The following is a 22166-nucleotide window of genomic DNA, read 5'->3' as shown; positions in this document are numbered from 1 at the left end:
TCTTTCTGTCTCTATTTCTCTCTCAAGCTTAGCTAAGTATTTAAATTGGGCTGGATCATATTTTATCCAGCATTTCTATATATTTGTAGGAGAAGGAAGTTCTGTGCTAACTCAGTTCATGTTGCCAGAACAGGAAGTAGCACATTCATTTCTCATACGCTTGAATCCCCTTGAATAAACAAAAATTGAATAAGTGACTGGATGATTTTAGTGACATAAAACTGGCTAATAAAATACACAAGGAGTTTGAAAAATTTAGTTTCTCTAAGTACAGGCTGTTCTTTTACTTTTATTATAAATCTCAATATATAGTGGATGATAATTCATAAATAATGATGTAGTCTGATGACTGTCATTAACTGAAATTCCTACAAAGCATGCTAAATGAATAGGAATGAAGTATGGTGGGAAAAAAAGAACATTTACTAAAGCCTATATGTTGGCACCATGCTAAAGTGCTTTGATTATCTATGAAGGATCCATATACCAAAAGAGGAAACAGAAATTAGAATATGATAAAGCTGCGATTTAAGCCTAGGTCTGTATGGTACAAAAGGCCCACACCTGTGCCCTACTGGCTTCAATTAAAGCTTTAATCAGAAAATAAGATTTTTACCTAGTGTCTCTCATATGGTGGGCATTCTGACAAATGCTATGAAAGACATTTAAAACATAAATGATACCAGCTTTTCATTCTATAATGTAATCTACAGGGTGAAATTAATCTAAGATAGGTGAAAAGAGTTAAGAAATCAAGGCTTTGACTTTAAATATCAAATTGCTGATTCCTTAGAGGGCCTAAAGCTTACCTGTGTTATACTGTTAGAATAAAGTATCTTAGCTATTTTGGAGATAAAACTAGGTAATATATGTGAAAAGGTCTAAGGAAAAGAATGGTCAACATCACTATAATCAGTTTACTACTGGAGTATCAGTCCATGAGAGCACCAGAGTTAGAAGTTACTTTGAGGATCTTCTAATCTAATCTACCTTCTCAGTTTATAAGTGAGTGTTTAGGTAAGTCAAGTTACTCAGCCAGTCTCCCAGGGGGATCTCCAGCTCTGCCTGGGCTAAAACTAGTGTTCTGACTCTTAGTTTAGGTGACAATCTAAATTAAGTACTGTACTTCTGTCCCTGCATGTTATAAAGAATGCCTTTAACCCCTCCTCTAAGAGCTAGTTGGAAACTTAACCCTTGCTTCACTTAAATTCTTTATCTCAAAACGTTTTTGTTCTAAACATGAAGGGATGATGACTACTCAACTGTGGTTACTTAGCTCATGAACCAATGGTATCCAACTACAAATCTCATCTTTTAGATAAAGGGCTTATTCCCTCCACTGTCTCAGGACCAGAGTTCAGGGAGCTTAACAGCTCTAAGTAGCTGTTACATTCATTTCTTTTTTCTAAAAATGCTTATCAAATAATCATTATGTATCAGAAACTGTTAGGGCTACTTATAAATTATTTTGAATATACCCAGTATTTCAAGGAAATTTTTGAAAAATTCCTGTAATAAACAAAAACTTTTATCCAAATAAACATATTACTGCTAATAGTAAACAGCATTTGAAAACAAAAGGGACAGACTTCAATGGATATAAAAAATATCAATGCTGCTGATACCTAGTTGTATCTTTTTTCTTTTTTTTTTTAGATTTTATTTATTAGAGAGACAGCAAGCATAAGTAGGGGCAAAGGGGGAGAGAGAGAAGCAGGTTCCCTGCTGAGCAGGGAGCTGGACATGGGACGCAATCCCAGGACCCTGGGATCACAACCTGAGCCAAAGGCAGATGCCCAACTGGCTAAGTCACCCAGGCACCCACCCCAGTCTAGTTGTTTCTTATCATACTTTTTGGAAGCTAAACTATGTATCTTCTTTTTAAATCAAATTTTGTATATACCAGTTCTTAATTCTAGGAAATGTACCAGACTTGAAAGTAGATAACCATGATAACTAATACTTTAAGTACTTATTATATTCCAGATACCAGTACCTGAGTTACTTGATTAATCCTGATAATCAAACCTATGGGGGAAGGCACAGTATTAGCCCTATTTTGCTGATACGGAAACTACAGTAGTAAGAGGTTACATAACTTATTATTAAGGGACTATGAACATGAGAATATAGACCCATGTAGTCTGACTCTAAATGACAAATTCTTAACCAGCTTGGTTACTTCTTCATGTTTGACACACAAGAAAACTTAGAAAATATTCCAATTTGACATAAAAAGGCATCAGGTAACCAGTTGGATGTGTCTGATGAAATAAAATCCTGCCAAAAAAAGGCTCTAAATTCCTCCAAGACCATAATAAATGGGAAATACAGTCTGCCAAACAGTGGATTTATGTAAATAATTTCCACCTAGGAAGACTCCTTTATAACTTTTTTCTGATAATCCTTAATTAGTCATATGTCCCCCCCTCATTTGAACCTTTAGACTGTTTTAACTACTTGTCTGTATTTGCCCCCTAGGCTACAAACACATACGGCAGGGATTATGCCCTGTTTGTGGCTTAGCATATGCCTTGCATATAGTATATGCTCAATAAATAGTAGCTGAATGGACAGATGAACAATTTGATCATTTTTAGATCTTTAATTACAACAGTGTTTAGTTACCTTATTGCTCTTGCTGGATGGAGAGACTCCCTGAGGGACTTGTATGGGCTTAGGGCCCTTAGCATACAAATACTTTTACAATAGATAGTTGTTTAATTGAGTTATAGATAAATAATTTCTGACACATATTAAATAGAGGTAAGAGGAACAGAAGTCAACTTTAAGGCAGTTTCCTCTGATTACCTGAACACTAAACTTTTTGGGTAGAATCTCTGTAAGAGTTATACCCATTCATTGAGGTTTTACCATCTCCTTGAGGAGCTACTGGGGATATACTATGTATCTTTCCCCTAGTCAGAATGCCTATTGTTTTGTTTGTTTTATTAGGAAAATCCATTATGGAAATGACAATAATGAGAATATATTCTTTGACATTAAGATGAGAGCTTATGTATAATATACTTTTTATTATCATTTCTTGTAATTATAATCCATAGTGTTTACTGAATGACAAGAGGTGAAATTTGTACTAAGTTTGTTTTAAAGATAATTGCAAGTTGCTTAAATGACGTCTTTAAAAAGTGAATCACTAGAAACCTGGTCTCTTTATCCAATGAAACTGCCAAAATGAAAATTATTCACAATAAAGAAATTATTTACTAGAGGTGTCTAAATGCACATTTACAAAGTCTACACAGAAGCTTAGGGGAAGACTAGGCTGAAAGTTTAATTTCTTTCTGTTCTGTGAACTAAAATAAGAAATCTATGATTTATTCATTTTATTTAATCACTTTATTTTCAGCATATTTTTTGTTACAAATTGAACAATACTGGCTCCATCTGGTGGTCAGAATAAGCCTATAGTTCCAGAGTTCTGTGAAGATATGTCAGAAGTTGTTAAATAATTCAGGGGCTACCTGAATTGAACACTGAACACTGACATATACTTTAACGCTGAACAGTGATTAAATGCAATTCAGTCTACATTTTCTTTTTCTTTCCATTTTCATCCTAGCTTCATTGCTTCATGTTATTTTACACTTAAAGTAATCCTCAAAATAAAGTAAGAATATTTTCCTGTGTTTTTCTGTTAGCTGATTTGAGAAATGTGAAGGTAACAAGTTATAATACAGTTAAATTAATCCAGACTTTTAGACTGTATCCTATTTTGGAACATAAACACAAAAATACTGATTTTCACTGTGTATTTTGTAAATTTGACTATGATATGCTTTGGTGATGGTCAGCTTTTGTTGAATTTAATGGGAGTTCTTTATGCTTCTTAGATTTTGATGTCTGAGTCCTTCCCTACATTAGGGAAGTTGTCAGCTATAATTTGTTCAAATAAACCTTCTGCCTTTTCCTCTCTCCTTATCTTCTGGGATTCCTATGATATAAATGTTACTGAGTTTTAATAAGTCAATTGAGTTTCCTAAGTCTACCTTCATGATTCATTACTTTTCTTCTCCTCTTCTTTATCAGTTTCATTATTTTCCATTGGCTTCTCTGCTTTGTCCATCCTTATTTATATGGTCTCCATTTGGGCTTGCATCTTAGCTACAACATTTTGGATTTTGGCCTTACTAGATTTTAGTTCTTTTACCTCTGCAAAAAAATACTGATTTTCAGTTGTATTTTCCATTAAACATCTCTAACAGGGGTAACCTGTGAGTGAATGAGAGTTCATATCTAGGGATTCTGTATATTTACAACCTACTGGCTACTTAATTTTTTTTGAAGATTTATTTACTTATTTGAGAAAGAGAGAGAGCGTGCAAGAGAGGGTGAGAGAGAGCACGAGCAGGGAGGAGAGGGAGAAGCAGGCTCTCCATTGAACAGGGAGCCTGATGCAGGGTTCCATCCCAGGATCCTGGGATCATGACCTGAGCTGAAGGCAGATGCTTAACCAACTGAGCCATTCAGGTGCCCCTTAATCTTAATTTTTAAATTCACTATAAAAGGAACATGTCCACAATTACAACAGAAAATAAAGAACTAAGAAGTTCTTAGACAGCAAGAACCCGCTCCTTTACAGGCGGAAAAACGGAGGTTCAAAGAGGTCAAATGATTGTGCTAGGCTTGGAATATCAGAAACCAGATCTTATGACATCTCAATGTTATTTCCTTTCTCTATATACTACTATGTGTACTTTCTCTTTGGAATGTGTAATCACTACAGATGTATTTCATTATAGTCTAATAATCACTTTGAAATTATATACATTTAAAGTATGCTGTGACTATTTATAAAATGGCAGGACTTCCAATATAGATTTAATTCTCTAGGAATTTTCATAATTTTAATTTTTGTTATTTTCCCTTAAGATTTTTAAAAACTTGTCTTGGGGCACCTGGGTGGTTCAGTCAGCCAAGCGTCTGCTTTTGGCTCAGGTCATGATCCCAGGGTCCTGGGATTGAGCCCCATTGTGCTTGGGCTTTTGCTCTCTCTCTAATAAATATATAAAATTTTAAGACAACAACAACAACACCAAAAATTTCTGTTAATACCCTGGTCCTACCCAAATACAAAATTTCACCTTTTACTTTCTCAAGCATATTGCTTTGTTGAGTTTACTATTCAAACAGCAGTCATGTTGGTAATAACTAATATAACAACACATAGATTAGGTACTACAAAGTATTATACCAGAAATCAATTCAAATGAATTAAATGAACTTATCTAATAAATTAAGAGATGAAGAGAACTTATATCAGTAAAGACAGGTTCTGAAGCCTAAACATGAAATTGCTTTAAAATTACTTTAAACTTAAATTGTTTTAAGTTACAGTTTATTATATAATTCTATCTCAAAAGCTTTTTAACAGATGTTTCTCCATTTTCTTAATGATCACAAAAAACAATTACAATACAAAAATGATTACTGAGAATTACTGAGGGACACGAATAGCTTCTCTTCTGGGGCTCCAACTTTCCACCTGTCAGCTCTAGTCTGTTGTTTCTTTTCAAATTTACTTCATTCTTCCTCACTTAGACCCCAGGACTAGAGCAAAGATTGATTGATGTTGCCCCCAGGTCTCTCAACAGAGCAGACTTTGCACTTCTCCAGATGGCATGAGCCACAATTCTTGCAGTTTGATGGCCATTTTGACAACATCCCTACGTTGACCTGCCATTCTGGATGTGGAAACTACAAATTTTATATTCTGTGTTGTAGCAATAAGAAAAAAAATACAAAATTCCTCAAGATAAAAAGATTTCATGAAACCAATCAGGGAGGATACTGAAGAAAGAATTGCTACCTAACACTGCCTAAGGCTATGATTACCCTGGCAAATTAAACACTTCAGAGTATCTGCATTTATAATAGCACTTAAAGGAGAGTTCCAGTGTTTTGTAGTAAATTCATGAGATACTTTTCTTCAAGTAGTTATAAGAGTTTACAGACCAATTCAAAAATAGTCCTTAAATACTTGCATGTGTGGTATGCACGGGTTTCTTTTTATCCCGTGTGTGACTGAGGCATTGAAGCAATAAAGTGACTAAAATATAAGACCATTACTACTAGTACTATCACTGCTTTTAGGACCTAGCACGTCTGAGATATAATACTAAGAACTCTGTGCCTGCTTTCTCACTTAATTCTGTAACAACAGAATGGATATTATCGTCTCTATTTTGTGCAAGAGGAAACAGAGGTTTAGAGAGGTTAAGTATCTTGCCCAAGGTTATATAGCTAATAAATGATGGAGAAAGGATTTGAAATCAGGGCTGTCAGACTTCAAAGGCCATGCTGTTTTTATTCTGTTACACTGCAAGCAGTTATGGGGAAAGGGCGGGGGGGCACTAGTGTATATGGGAGTGAGTGAAACATAGATGGTTCTTGATGTGAAGGAGCTTATAGGCTGGAAAATGGATAAGATACATATATTCTTTTAACTGTGCAGTGGTACCAACGACATGAGAGGTCCTGATAAAGTACTTAGGAAATCCCTGCAGAGGAGACAGGAAAAGTTGGGAGGAGGAAGTGGCAGCAAAACTGGGCGTTGTTAGAGAAGGAAGATCTAGCCAAAGCTGGTAGAAAAGACATCATAACCAAGCAGGGAGGCAATATAGTGCAGGATGCCATGAGGAAGACAAAAAATGTTCTGTGAAAGTGAAGAATGGGTGAAATAAGATGGGGAGTAAGGAAAATCAGAAAAATCTGATTATGCATGCAATTACCTAAGGGCTGGATTAGTGAACTGGAACTTTATTTTGTTGAGTAACAAGTAGCCACAAGACATGTCTTATAGGTCTACACTGCAAGGAAATAATTTATAAGTATTTGCAAGCCTTTTGTAAAACTAAATGAACTGTGTTGAACCACCCTGGACTGGTATGTTGTTTGAACTCATTTCTTTCTTTTTTTTTTTTTAAAGTATTTTTGTCGTTTTTTTAAAAAAAGATTTATTTATTCATTTATGATAGACAGAGAGAGAGAGAGAGAGAGAGAAGAGAGAGAGAGGCAGAGACACAGGGAGAGGGAGAAGCAGGCTCCATGGCGGGAGCCCAATGTGGGACTCGATCCCGGGACTCCAGGATCGTGCCCTGGGCCAAAGGCAGGCGCTAAACCGCTGAGCCACCCAGGGATCCCCTGAACTCATTTCTAAATAAAATAAAATAAAATAAAATAATATTTTCTTTATGTGATACTAGTTTGAGTTAGTTGATAGAACGGACACTAAAGTTCCAAGTTTCCTGATGCCCACACTTCTCTTAATGAAAACAGTGCCTTCTGCAGTAATTCAGTGAACAAGAGGACAAAGGCCAGTAAGTAATAGAGAGACAGAGAAAGACTGGCTCACAAAATCTTGTTGAGATTTTCCCCTAATCAGTTTAGGAAAGAACTTTAAAAAGTATCTTGGTAAAATTATTTTCCCAAACCTATCAGAATATTCTACCTTTAATGTGAAAGTATGTGCAATTACTTGAAAGCACCATACCCAGTTGTTTCAGAATTTTTTAACCTGCCTAGACTGTATTCTCTACCATAGGTTCATTTAGTCCGATTCAGATTTCACCCTTCTTCCTCAATTTCTATCTTAAATATCTCTAACAAGCTGTATTTTGAGATGAGGTGAGGATAGTACAGAGATTATCAAGTTTTGCTTCATCTGAAGTCGACCTGTGTTCAGATGTGCTTTCTGGAAACTGGGATTGGAGTCTGAGTTGGATGGGAGTCACCTTGCTTAGTTTTACTGATAATGCTGTGAGCTGTAGGCCAGATCTCAGTCTGCTGATTCTGGCTTCCAGCTAATAGGTCATTTTGCTGTGGCTTATCTTATTTTATTATTATTAATTTGTTTTTTAATTTTCTTAAGGAAACAATGCTTTGCAATTTTATAGTGGAGACTATTGGACAGAAGTTCTGACTTCTCAAATCTGATTCAGTTAGGCTGAGTTCTAAATGTCTTTATTGCTTTGGTTTCTTCATTTGCAAAATGGAAATTATAGAACTTGCTTAATCTACTTCTCAGACTGTTACAGAACTAAATGTGAAAGGGCATTTGACTGAGACTTTGTAAACTTCATATTATATAAATATGAGGTTTTATTATTTGGCATTGAATCCAGGGCACCCTATATTATAAGCTACTTTCTAGCATGGCTCCCTTCAAAAGATTAAATCTCATTTGAAGAGGCAAGGAGTAGATATAATATTTTTCGCTTTATTAACATGTTTGTTGGGAAAAAAATATTTCTGTATATTAAATCATATTTTCAAAGCACCAATAAAATTCATAACTGGAAGAAGTGTGGGAAATTCATTTGTGAAGCAAATTATCAAAACTTAATTTATATTTCCATAAATTTGGATGTTCAAATGTAGCATTCTTATGATGAGGCTTACCTATAAATCTGAATTTGCTTAAAAGTAAGCACTATCTGGCTGGTTCAGTCAATGGAGCATTTGACTCTTGATCTCAGGGTTGAGTTTGAGCCCCACGTTGGGTGTAAAGATTACTCAAAAAAAAAAAATCTGGAAAAAAAAAAGAATAAGCACTATCTGCTGGCATACAGTAGGATGGAAAATGCTCTGCTATTCTTATCCTCTGCCTGTAGGACACTTGTACAAATAGTGCTTTCCATGTGCCAGTGAGTATTCTAAGTGCTTTATGCATGATAACTCATTTAAATATAACGTGGAATGAGTTGCTACTGGAAAGACATATCTTTTGAAAAAAGCTGAAATTTGGAAAGGCATGTAATGAGTGAATGCCAGTGAGCTTTGACTGACATGGGTACCAAAGCTAGCCCCAAGAATGTGAGTTCCTAAAGGGCAGGAACTTTTCTGTTTTATTCTTCATTTTATGTCTAGAGATTCAAATAATGCTTATAAGTTTTCAGACACTTGACAGATATTATTTAAAAGAATTAAGATTTTTTTTAAAAGATGATTTTTCAGAAGAAAATGAATTCCTAGAGAAAGTAATTGAAAGAAAGTGGGGAGAAGGAAGGGACAAAGCAGAGGGGTCTAAATAACTGGCCTTCCTTGAAAAGCTGCAGTTATTAGGTGCCACCTTAAGCTTAATGGTTCTTAACATTTCTTTTGTGGTACTTGCAGCCAAAAAATGATCCGGAAACAATAGAAATATAATACTCATTAAGATGATATATCAACTAAAGTTAAAGTCTCTGAACTCTATATTACAAAAACATATGTGCTGCAGAAAGAAAAAAAAATCTTTTAAGGTGCCTGAGCTTTGAAATGGCATTAATTAACTCTTTTAATAAAGAAGGATTATTTGGCTTTGTTTGATTAATTTCATAAGCTGAAATCGTTACTAAAGTAATCTTACATTTTTTTCTTGGTGAAGTGAAAAATTTCTCACCCTCTTATTTTGGATTAGAACACAATTACAGACACATTCTCACTGATTAATTTTTTAAAGAAAACCTTTGGCTTAGTCACAAAACAAAGCCAACACACTGAATGGACTGGGTTCAATATTTTGAGTTAGCAACCTCACATTCTGTTCTCAGCTTTGTCACTCACTGGAGTGAAGGCTTGAGTTGCCTCCCAAATGCTTTGTCTCTATTGTCTTAGATGGTAAATTCATTATTAATTACTGTTTAAGGCATTTAATGTAGTAAATTAATTAGTATGCTACATACTGTTAAAATATCTCAGGCAGTACAAGTATGGATAATAGAAAAATAAGCAAGCCAACGTTGAGAAGTATTTCTGAGAAACTGAGTTGCCTGGATTCTATCCCAATAGTCCGCCTAGCATCTTCACAAGATACCAGCAGTCTTTGGCTGTAGTAAATACTGCAATTATTGTGTCTTTAATTACAATCAAATCAGTAAGAATAAACAATTCTTCTATATATGCATCATATGGCAACTCATCACAGTGTAGAGTAGTGTAAGGGACTTCTCTATGGGTTTTGTGGAAGGCAAAGTACAAAGGACTTATTTTTGTTGTCGTTTTTCTATGGCAGACTCACTCTCCTTATGTCACGGATAATACTGAAAATAAGATGTTCAGAGATAAATCAGACAAAAGTGGTAAAAAAAGGATACTGATGCTAATTCTTGGTTGGGATTATTTGAAAGGGGACCAGACTGTAAGGTTGCTTCTAGAGAGAAAGTATAAAGTGTCTTGTGTACACTGCCAAATAGTAACAATAAAAATATGGATTTACATAGTATAATAAAACTTTTATTATCTTTCTTAGGTATTGGAAGAGTAAATAGATGTTCTGTAATTAGATACCTAAATTATTATAGTAAGTGAGAGGGTAAAAATGACTGCATAAAAAATGCCATATCCTTTCCACTCTGTTTCACACACACAACTTGCAAGATAAGAAAAGGCGCCATGCTTTCTTTTATCTCCATGCATTTGCATGCACTGTATCCTCCATCGGCAACACTTTCAACTAACTTACACACCTGAACCAGTAGCTTCAAAAATTTATAAAAGTTGAGAGGTTTCTAGTGTACAAAAGGACTCACTTGAGAGGTGAGAAGAAAATATTAGAATCCTTTATATTTATTTATTTTTAAAGTAAGCTCTGTGCCCAGTGTGGGCTTGAACTTATGACCCTGAGATCAACATCATGATCTACTAATGAGCCAGGCACCCTAAAAATGTTATTAATATTTAAACTATTGTTTTTTTGTTGTATGTTATATATAGTATATAACCTATGTCTTTGGTTATACCGACATATGAGTCACAAATACATATAAAAATACATGTTTTGGAAATATTCACAATGTATTTTACAACCCAAATGTCCATCAGTTGACAGATAAACAATATGTGGTTTAGCCATAGAAGGGAATATCATTTAGCTATAATGGGGAATGAAGTATTTGATACATCCTACAACACAGATGAACCTTGAAAATATGCTAAGTGAAAGAAGCCAATCACATTCATATGAAACATCTATAACAGAGAACTCTATAGTGATATAAAGCAGATTAGAGGTTACAGAGGGCTAGGGGAGGAAGGGAAGGCTGAATCTGTAGCAGGAGATGGTAAAGGGTACAGGGTTTCCTTCTGGGATAATGAAAATGTTCTAAATTGTGGTGATAGTTGAAGGTATCTATGAATATACTAAAAGTCATTGAATTGCACACTTAAATGGGTGAATTGGATGGTATGTGAACTATATCTCAATAAAACTGTTAAAAATAAAATTAAAAACTTTATTCTGCAGGTGTAATAAAACATTTTTGAAGACCAATGGTCTAAATAACTGATGATTCTACTTGGGTTTGTGTGTCTAGAAAGATATGTTGCCATCTAGATTTAACTTCCTTTCTTTTGCTCCCTCAAACCTTCATCAGAATATGTCCCACGTTGTATCAATACTGGTAGTTTGTCTCTTTCACCTGCTAAATTACAAACCATATATGTTCACCCCATATCATGGACTAAAATAATTTCCAAGTGGCTTAAGGAATTAAAAGCAAAAGTAAAAAAAAAAAAAAATAAAAAGTCCAGGAAGATACAGATGAATATTTAAACCATCCTGACCAGATACCTGGAGAGTTTCAAAAAGTACTGACATGTGGGTTTCACTCCCTGAGCTTTGGTATTTCCAGGTGATTCTTTTTTTTTTTTTTTTCTTTTTTCAGGTGATTCTAATGTATAGAAAAGCTTGGGAACCACTGGTCTAGTGATGAAGGAGATCAGAAAAGGCATTTCAGAGAAATGGCCTTTAAAGCTATTTGAATACTGAGGAAATTTTCATTGCATACAAGAGGCATTCTAGGAAGAGGAAGTTGTGGCAACAAGGGCTCAGGTGGGAAATAGGTTGGTATGTAGCATAGTAATAGAGCTTAGGATCCATAATGAGAGATGAGACTGGCGTGGCAGGCAAAGTTTAGGAACATAGGGCATTGCATGGCACACAAAGGATTTCATCCTGTAGGAAATGAGATGCCATTAAAGAATTTTATGAAGGGGATTGACACATGATCAAGTTTGTGTTTAAGAAAAGCCACACACAGAATGCACTGGCAGGATCTGAGATTAGCAACAGAGATCTGTTGGCAGCCTGTTAGCAGGTTGTTAAAATAGTCCAACAGAAAAATTGTGGCTAAAAAGGTCACAGTAGGACATAAGGCACAGACTAGAAATCTGTAAGAAAGGGATGGAGTTTTTAAGAAAAATGTACAGAGAACAGATTTGTTTTGAGGATACTGTAGTCTTTTCAGATCTAAATCTAAATCTGGGGCAGCCCCAGAGGCCCAGCAGTTTAGCGCTGCCTTTGGCCCAGGGCATGGTCCTGGAGACCCTGGATTGAGTCCCATGTCTCCCTCTGCCTGTGTCTGCCTCTCTCTCTCTCTCTCTCCCATTCTCTCTCTCATGGATAAATAAAATCTTTTAAAAAAAATCTAATTCTGTTCACTCAAGAAAATATGCAAACACTAACCCCTCATTGACATGTGATGAATGATGTTTTTCTCTAAAAATATATTTAGGTATCTAGACAATAAAAGTATCCAAAATAATTCTCCCTGAGGTCCTGGATTTCACATTTATTTTGGGAATTTTTTTTTTAAGATTTATTTATTTATTCGAGAGAGAGAGAGAGAGAAAGGGAGAGAGAGAGAGAGAGAGAGAGAGCTAGGGGAAAGGGGAAGAGGGAGAAGGAGAGAGAGATTGCTCAAGCAGACTACCCTCTCAGTGCAGCCTGACACAGGGCTTGATCTTACAACCCTGAGATCGTGACTTTAGCTGAAACCAAGAGTTGGATGTTGAACAGACTGACCCACTCAGGTGCCTCCATTTTAGAAAAATCCTAAGATTTTTTTTATTTCCTAAGTAAATACATAAATTTCTAAGTGAATAAATAAATAAACTTATTTATTTCCCTGAGGTTATACTTTCTACAGGTTTTTAAAAGAAAAAAAAACAAAAAAGAAGAAAAATTATATCTAAAAGAAAAACTAAAAAACATCAACTAAATAAGATTACAGCTCTCTTGTAAGGTACTATAAGCTATAAAGGTCAGATAAGTCTTCCTAATCAGAAAGTCCTTTACCACATTAAAGTTAGTGATTGTCAAGTTGAAACTGTTTCCTGATCCTATTTCATCAAACCTGGGTACTACTACTCATGCTTTTTGAACTATAGATTATTTCTTCTATAGAATCAAGGTTCTATAAATTTTTGAACTCTTGGTATAGATATTAAGATGTTACAGGAGAGTGCCCTTTCCTCTGGTCAGACTAATTTTTTTCATTTCACTTCCCTCAGTGAAGCCTTCCTTAACTAGAGCAGTTCTCACTGTTCTGAATGTCTCTAAATCTATATAGTTCATCTGCACACCAAAATTCAAGAAAGCACTTGATATACTATTAATTATGAATGCTGTTTAATTGACTATTAATACAGTTTCATTATTAAATATAAAGTATCTGCTTCCCATGAATTAGTCTTATTCTACATAAGAGAGGCCAGCTAAGTTAGAAGCAGGGAAAAATATTCTGTGGGTTTTGGGAGGCTTATTTGGCACAGTGCTATTAGACATTTATTCAAACTCAGTGGTTTTTTAATTCTTTGTACTGTGACGGATCACAGGAATTTTTTTTTCATATTAACTACACACATATTTTGGTATATAGCTAACATATGAAATTGTATATAAGGTTAAGCCATATGAAAATACTAACATTATGTTTTGTTTACTTACAAAAATGACAATTTTATATTGTTCAACATAATGTAAAGAAAAAAATTTCAAAATTTCATAAAAGAATACTTACTTACTCTTACTACATGTGATACATTCTTATGTTTTCTTGTCTATGCCATTTCCTTAAATAAAAAATGCTGATTAAGATATGCCTCTGAGTTTAATGACCCACAGTAATTACTGGCTACAATTTGGAAAGCCCTGCTCTACCCTCTAACCTGTAGTCTAGACGAACAGGTAGAGGGATTCTGAGAGACTCACAAAAAAGCAGCAAGGTGGGGGCAGCCTGGGTGGCTCAGTGTGGCTTAGCACCGCCTTCAGACCAGCGTGTGATCCTGGAGACTTGGGATCGAGTCCCACGTTGGGCTCCCTGCATGGAGCCTGCTTCTCCCTCTGCCTGTGTCTCTGCCTCTCTCTCCCTCTCTCTGTGTCTCTCATGAATAAATAAATAAAATCTAAAAAAAAAAAAAAAAAGCAGCAAGATAAAAATGAAGCAAGTAATACAGATGGTGCAACTGCCTGGAAACTCTGTGCCCTTAGCAGAACTGGCAAGGATTGTACTAACTGGAGATAATTCAGAGATCGAAGATTTTGAATAAATCTTCTGATTTGACACTACTAAACTCATCACAGTATGTGATTCAACATGGTTGACTGGTAATGTTCAGAATGAACGTTATCCCTTGGGACACAGTGAGGTTTTCTAAAAGTGAAGTTTATCCAGTTCTATTAATAACTAGTGTGAAACAATACAGATGGCTACAGATTGTAGGCCTATTACTTATATTATAATTAGGACTTCTAGCTTATTATTAAAAATGATGTTTATATAAAGATCGTGTATGTATGCTTAATTATTAGCCATTTTGTCAATGAAATCCAGAAAACATGAGTTCTTTTCCAAATGATTAAATTATTATCAGACAGACATGGATATATCCATGAACAGGTGTCAGTATCAGCACATAGTACAGGAATACTGGAGTAGACTTCAAGGCACAGGCATGCAGGCTAACATGGAAGCAGGAAGAATGCTGTTAGGTCGTTGGAGCCTGAATTGTATGCATATACACTACCCTCTCTCATCCTTTACGTTACCAACAGCTTTATCTGATGGAACAGTGTTGACAGAACTTGAATTGGTGCCAGCCCTACTGATGAGGAACAAGGTGGAACAGTTGCTGGCTGGAGGGAATGTTTCCTTTTTAGGAAGTAGCAGTAAGATGATATATAGAAACATGGTTGGAATGGAACTATCACAAGTTGCCGATAAAAGAAATGTTTTTAGTTTTTAGAAGACAAAGGATCAAAGAAAGTAAAATAAGTGGCTGATGTAGGAAAGAAAGTGCTCAAACAATGAGATGAAAAATATAAATCTAAAGGAAATAATAAGTGGCCACATAGATATGCATACTAGCAACCACCCTGAGTTCTAGTTGATATAGCTTATGCTTGGTCCTTTTACATCAGCAGATTAAGCATGAGAGTAACAGTAAAGACAAGAAATAATAAGTCCTAGTCAGCTAGGAGAGGCCTGATTTCTCACCATGGCAACCAAAAGCCACAGACAACCTACGATGTTCATATAAAAATCAGATAGAAAGGAAATTGCTTGTCTGATTGCAGGAATGAAATAAAACTTGAGACAAGTACTTTTTATAACTGTAAAAGATAATAAGAACAAATGGAAATACTAGTTTCATTAATAAACAGCTTTCTTAAACTCAGCATAGACGTATTCATTGTCAAGTCTCAGACCAAGATAGGCCAAGTGCTTGCTTCTGCTCTATTCTCCAACCTCATGTTAGAACATAAGGGCAGCCACTGTGTCTTTTTCACTGAATGGGGAGCTTGAATGTCCACCACTCCATTTTCCACAAGTTTTGTGAACCTGAACATCTGTTTATCAACAATGAAATGATAAATAATAACCTTGACATTCCTCAAAAGGAGCCACAAAATTCAGAAGTGTATTTTGAAATGTCAGAGGGAATAAATCACATTCAATATAGTTTTAGACATTTCGCTATATGCATTATATAATGTGTACATATTTATAGTATATGTGCATGTATATAAACATAGCTAGTATATTAGTATATTAGTATACTTTGTATATGAATATCTCGGGATAAATAATCCTTCTAGGTAAAAAAGTTTAGGTAAAAAAGTTTACAAGAATCTTTTCCTTTACCACCTAACAAAAAATAGATGATAGACATGCCTGCTTACCTTACTTGACTGGTTGAAAATTAACAATTTTATTTAGCATTTGGAATATTCTGATTGTAGTTCTGGCTTGAATGGTTGCTAGGAGATAATTTTTGGTAAAGAGGAGAGGGGAACAATGTGGGCCAAATATGGAGGAATCTGATAGTAAAGCAACATATTCTGGTAATCCATTTTGTTAAAAAGTACATACTGGCAGTAAATAATATATAAGTAGCTAATTTATCTATATAAGTAGCTAATTTATCTATTACAAAAGTACTAAATTTAATCCAAGATACAGGAAAGAATAACATCTTATATTAAATATACAATGCTTTGGGGTTTTGTTTTTCATTGTGAGATGACAGGCCGAAAAAAGAAGGCAGATTCATAATCACTTTTATGGAGGGAAAGGTTCTCTTGGCTCACATGGAAGATTATAGAGTATTCCACGCAATGTTGTCTTCGCTATTCACGGCTACTAATCCGGGAAGAGGACTGCAGGTGCTATCAGGCAATTTAGGTCCTCACAGCTGGTTGGTGCTCTCGGGGAAAAATTAATTATCTGAGCCACAATTCTTTTTGTGCAAAATACTGCCTGTCCTACTTTTCATGGGTTCTTGTAAGAGACAAATGAGGACAGGGGAAGAAAATAAAAAGGTATAAAGTTACTCACAAGTATGGGCTTGTGTTAAAGACATAGTTGACTGCCCGAGTAATAATCCTTCTACCTTCTTCTTCTTTTTTTTTTTTTTTTTTGCTAACAAAATCCACATTTGGTTTAGGAAACAAAATGCTCAGTATCAGGGGACAAATCACGACCGATTTAGTTTAGCTTTCATCTTTGATTTCACTCATTCTTCTCCAAATATTTTTTTGAATGCCTACTACATGCCAAATATTGTTCTAGCTGTTTTCTTAGAGAAAACAGACAAAAATCTAGTGGGGAAGACAGAAAACAGTAAATAAGTAAAACACACAAGTATATCAGAGGGTGATAATATAAAACAGAGAACACTGAAGTAAGGAAAGGAAACTCAGGGAGTGCCAGGCAGACATGGTCAGAGGAGGCTTCACTGAGAAAAAGACCTGAGAGGTAAGGAAATAGGTCATGTAGATTATCTGGAGGACTTGCAGTCCAGATGGTAACAGCATGTGCAATGGCCCTGAGGCAGGGAGCATGCCAAACGTACTCAGAGCAAAGAGGCTGGTCTGCCTAGAACAGAGTGAATGAGAGGGAAGTAAAAGGAGATGAAACCAGAGATAAAAAGGAGGTGGGGCATAGATGATGCAGGCTGTTGCAGACAAACAGAGGGGCTTTACTTTTTTTTAATTTAATTTTTAAAATTCATATTCAATCTGCCAACATATAATACAACACCAGTGCTCATCTCATCACATGCCCTCCTTAATACCTGTCATCAGTTACCCCATCTTCCCCCTTCTGCAACCCTCAGTTTGTTTCTCACAGTTAGAGGAGTCTCTCATGGTTTGTCTTCTTCTCTAATTCTTCCTCATTCAGTTTCTCCCCCTTCTCTTATGCTCCCTTTCGCTATTTTTTATATTCCACATATCAGTCAAACTATGATAATTGTCTTTCTCCGATTAACTTATTTTACTCAGCATACCTTCCAGTTCCATCCATGTTGAAGCAAATGATGAGTATTCATCCTTTCTGATGGCTGAATAATATTCCATTGTATAGAGCTTCTTTACCATTCATCTGTTGAATGACATTGTGGCTCCTTCCACTGTTGGGCTATTGTGGACATTGGGGCTATGGACATTGCGGTGCAGGCACTCTGTTGTCTCACATCTGTATCTTTGGGGCAAATACCCAGTAATGCAATTGCTGGGTCGTAGGGTAGCTCTATTTTTACTTTTTTTGAGGACCCTCCACATCGTTTTCCAGAGCGGCTGCACCAGCTTGCACTCCCACCAACAGTGTAAGAGGATTCTCCTTTCTCTACATCCTCGCCAACCTTTGTTTCCTGTCCTATTAATTTTAGCCATTTTCAGTGGTATCTCACTGTGGTTTTGATTTGTTTTTCCCTGATGACAAGTGATGTGGAGCATTTTTTCATGTGCTTATTGGCCGTGTCTAGGTCTTCTTTGGAGAAATGTCTGCTCATGTCTTGTGTCCCTTTCTTGACTGGATTGTTTGTTTTTTGGGTGTTGAGTTTGAGAAGTTCTTTATAGATCTTGGTTACTAGGGTCTTTAGCTTTTAAGAAACCCATTGGTGAGTTAAAAAAAAAAAAAAGGAGTGTGACAAGATGTGACTTAGATTTTTGAAGGACCATCCTGGCTAGTATATTGAGAACAGACTTTCAGAGACCACTGGCAGAAACAGAAACCAGTTATTAGACAACTGCACTAATCTAGGTGGCAAATGGTTGTGGCTCCCACCAGAGTGATAACAGAAGTGGCTAGGTTATAAATCCTAGATTTGTTCATCGGTTGAATGAGTAGTATAAAAGAAAGAGAGGAGTCAAAGGTGACTCAAAGATTAACTGTGATGGGGAAGATTTCAGGAGGAGCAGAGTTGGAAGATAAGATGGGTAGTTCAATTTGGGACATGTTAAGTTTAAGAACCTATTAAACACTTTGGAATTTATAAGCATATAGATGACATTTAAATCCATAAGGTTAAAAGACACCAGTAAAGAAGTAAGTGTAGTATAAGAAGAAATCAAAGGCCAAGTAAAAAGGTGATGCAAAGAGGAGGGAATGATCAACAGTGTACAATGCTGGCAATAAATCACTTAAGAAGAGGTCTAAGCAGTTGACTTGTGAGAATGGAAGTACAGCAGGTAAATTTAAGAGGGAATGAGAGGTGAGGAAATAGGAGATGGCAGGCATGTATGTTCTTTCAAGGACTTTTTTCTGGAAAGGGACAGAGCTAAAGTGTAGTAGCTGGAGGGGGATGTGAGGACAGGATTTTTTTTTTTAGTGGAGCAAATATGGCATGTTTTCATGCTGATGGTAAATGATCCAGTAAAGAAGGAAGTTTGATGATGCAGGAAAGAAAGAAGAGAACTGCTGGAGTGTTGTCTACAAGTATGTGAGAGGCAGCAAGATCTACTGCACAAGTGAGGGAGTTGGCCTCAGAGTAGGAGTAGCTCATCCATAGTCATAGGAGAGCAGGCAAACAAATGGCCCACAGTACAGATGAGTTGGTTGTTGTGGTGAAACTTTTCTTCTGGTTGCTTATAGTTAAGAAATCTCACTTTACTTTGCCAATGATTGGTCCTGTCACATGTTTATTCTCAGTAGATCCACTTTTGGACAGTGATATGCAAAGGGAAGTCTGGTGGGGATTCTGAGAAAGATTTTCTTTCCCATAAAGAAAGGTCCAGAAAGAGAAAGGTCTTTGCATCTACCTTTCCTTCTGCTTTGGATGCAATTCTATGAAGACATTATGTTTAGAGCTGCTGCATACATCTTATGACAGTAAGGGGAAATCTATAATCTATGTGCCAATAACTTTACAAATATGAATAGAATATAGGTCCATTAAGGCAGAAGTCTTTTTTTTTTTCAACTTGAGATATAATTAACAAATAAAATTTTAAGATATTTAAAGTTTACATTGCCAGGATTTGATATGCATATACATTGCAAAGGATTCCAGAGGTCTTTATTTTGTTAACTGGTGATTCCAAAGTATCAAAAAAGTACCGGCACATAGTACACACACAATAAATACTTGTTGAATAAACGAACTATCATCAAGATAGACGTTTTTCAAAAATTCACAGTATATTGATGTACACCACCAAATAAAGAGATAATTACACTCCATGCTGTAAATGGTAAGATGGGGTAAGTGCTAAGAAGTTGAAGCAGGTTTAGCTGATCTTGACTCTGAAATGCAATGAACTTTCCAGATTGTGAAAATCAGCTTGCTACTTGCTATTGTTTGAATGCTCATTATAAAATGTTTTGTCCTGTATCAGTATATTCTGATAATTTCTTGAATTCCTTTATAAAAATAAATATATTTCATATAATCCTTATGCTTCTCCTTAGTGAGACACAAATAGGGCCATGATCTAGGGTAACATTTGTTTTATTCATTAACTTCATTTTTCCCCCTTGTCTCCATCTTTTTTTGACCTAGGAATACAATCATACTGATGAAATATTTTACCACAGCTATCACCAGCTTTTATTGAAAAGCATACAGGATGCCCTGTTTTAAACATTTAAGAGTTTCAATGTCTGCTTTTTTCTTTAGAAGAGTTATATTTCTATATTCCATGCCAGCATTCTCTTTCCCTCTTTCATTTTAGCAGATACCATTATCTTTTTCTTCTGGAATCATTTTTGTATACCTGAGTACAATGAGCTCCTTCACCATATGACAGAAATAAAGTACTTACAGTTTTATTATAGGAGCACACATGTGGCATTATATGCAAAGGAATTAAATTAAAGCTGAAGTGTCCACAGCTTGGACTAACACCACATTTATGCTGCTGAAGGCAAGAAAAATTATTTAGTCTACAGTAACAAGTAAGTAGCAGCAAAACAAATATTTGGTTGACTGGAAAGCCAATGTTTTCTTTACTTGTTATAAGCATAAAAGCTAAAAACAGTCTGACCAAGCACATTCTGACACCAAATAACACATGTATTCATCAATCTTGTGGCGCTTATAAAACTGACTCTTAATTTATGAATTTACATGTAAATAAAGCTATAATCAACTTTGCCTTAAATATATTACATATACATATATTAATTTATGTAATTTACAAAATATATGCTTTTATGCATTTATATATAGTATGTAATTATACAGTTTATTTATTTAAAAAGATTTGCACATTTTTCTTTACTAGTATAATATATAATACCTTCTACCCTTAAAAATGCTTTAATAGAACTAGAACAAATAATTCTAAAATTTGTATGGGACCCCAAAAGGCCCTGGATACCTAAAGTGATCTTGAAAAAGAACAAAACTGGAGGTATCACAATCCCAGACTTCAAGATATACTACAAAGCTATAGTATCAAAACAGTATGGTATTAGCACAAAAACAGAAACATAGATCAATGGGACAGAACAGAAAGCCCCAAAACTAAGTCCATGATTACGTGGCCAATTAATCTTTGACAAAGGAAGCAACAATATGCAATGAGAAAAAGTCTTTTCACCAAATGGTGTTGGGATAACTGGACAGCTACATGCAAAAGAATGAAACTGGACCACTTTCTTACACATACACAAAAATCAACTCCAAATGAATTAAAGACTTAAATGTGAGACCCAAAAACATAAAAATCCTAGAAGAGAGCACAGGCAGTAATTTCTCTGACATCAACTATTGCAACATTTTTCTAGATATGTCTCCTGAAGGGAAACAAAAGCAAAAGTAAACTATTGGGACTACATCGAAATGAAAAGCTTCTACAAAGCAAAGCAGTCAACAAAACTAAAAGTCAATGTACTGAATGGGAGAAGATATTTGCAAATGACATATCTGATAAAAGGTTAGAATCCAAAATATATAAAGAAATTGTACAACTAAACACCAAAAAAAACCAAATAGTCCAATTAAAAAATAGGCAGAAGATATGAACAGTTCTTCAAAGAAGACATCCAGATGGTCAACAGACACATAAAAAGATATTCAGTATTGCTCATCACCAGGGAAATGCACATGAAAACCACAATGAGATATTACCTCACACCTGCCAGAACAGCTAAAATCAGAAATACAAGCAACAACTGTTGGTGAGGATGTGGAGAAAAAGGAACCTTAGTGCACTGCTGGTGGGAATGCAAACTGGTACAGCCACTGTGGAAAGCAGTATGGAAGTTGCTCAAAAACTTAAAAATAGAGCTACCCTATGATCCAGTAATTTCACTACTGGGTATTTACCCAAATAATATGAAAATACTATTTCGAAAGATACATGCACCCTTATGTTTATGTCAGCATATTTACAACAGCCAAATTATGGAAGCAACCCAAGGGTCGATGGATGAATGGATGAAGAACATGTGGTATACATACACAATGGAATATTAGTCAGCCATAAAAAGAAGGAAATCTTGCCATTTGCAAAAACATGGATGGACCTAGAGAGTATATAATACTAAGTGAAATAAGTCAGAGAAAGATTGATTTCACTTATATGTGGAATTTAAGAAACAAAACAAATGAATGAAGATAAAAAGAGACAAACCAAAAAACAGACTCTTAACATTAGA

General features: G+C 35.4%; 1 protein-coding gene across 1 annotated transcript in view; it reads right to left on the bottom strand.

Annotated features, from left to right (window-relative positions):
* The window catches only part of CWC27 (CWC27 spliceosome associated cyclophilin), a 192142-nt gene that overhangs the window by 41279 nt on the left and 128697 nt on the right, over window positions 1–22166 (bottom strand). The window lies entirely within an intron of this gene.

Source organism: Canis lupus, chromosome 2, assembly GCF_003254725.2.
Source record: "Canis lupus dingo isolate Sandy chromosome 2, ASM325472v2, whole genome shotgun sequence".
NCBI classification, from domain to species: domain Eukaryota; kingdom Metazoa; phylum Chordata; class Mammalia; order Carnivora; family Canidae; genus Canis; species Canis lupus.
The sequence above is the reverse complement of the archived record's forward strand: the minus strand, read 5'-3'. Positions and strand labels throughout refer to the sequence as shown.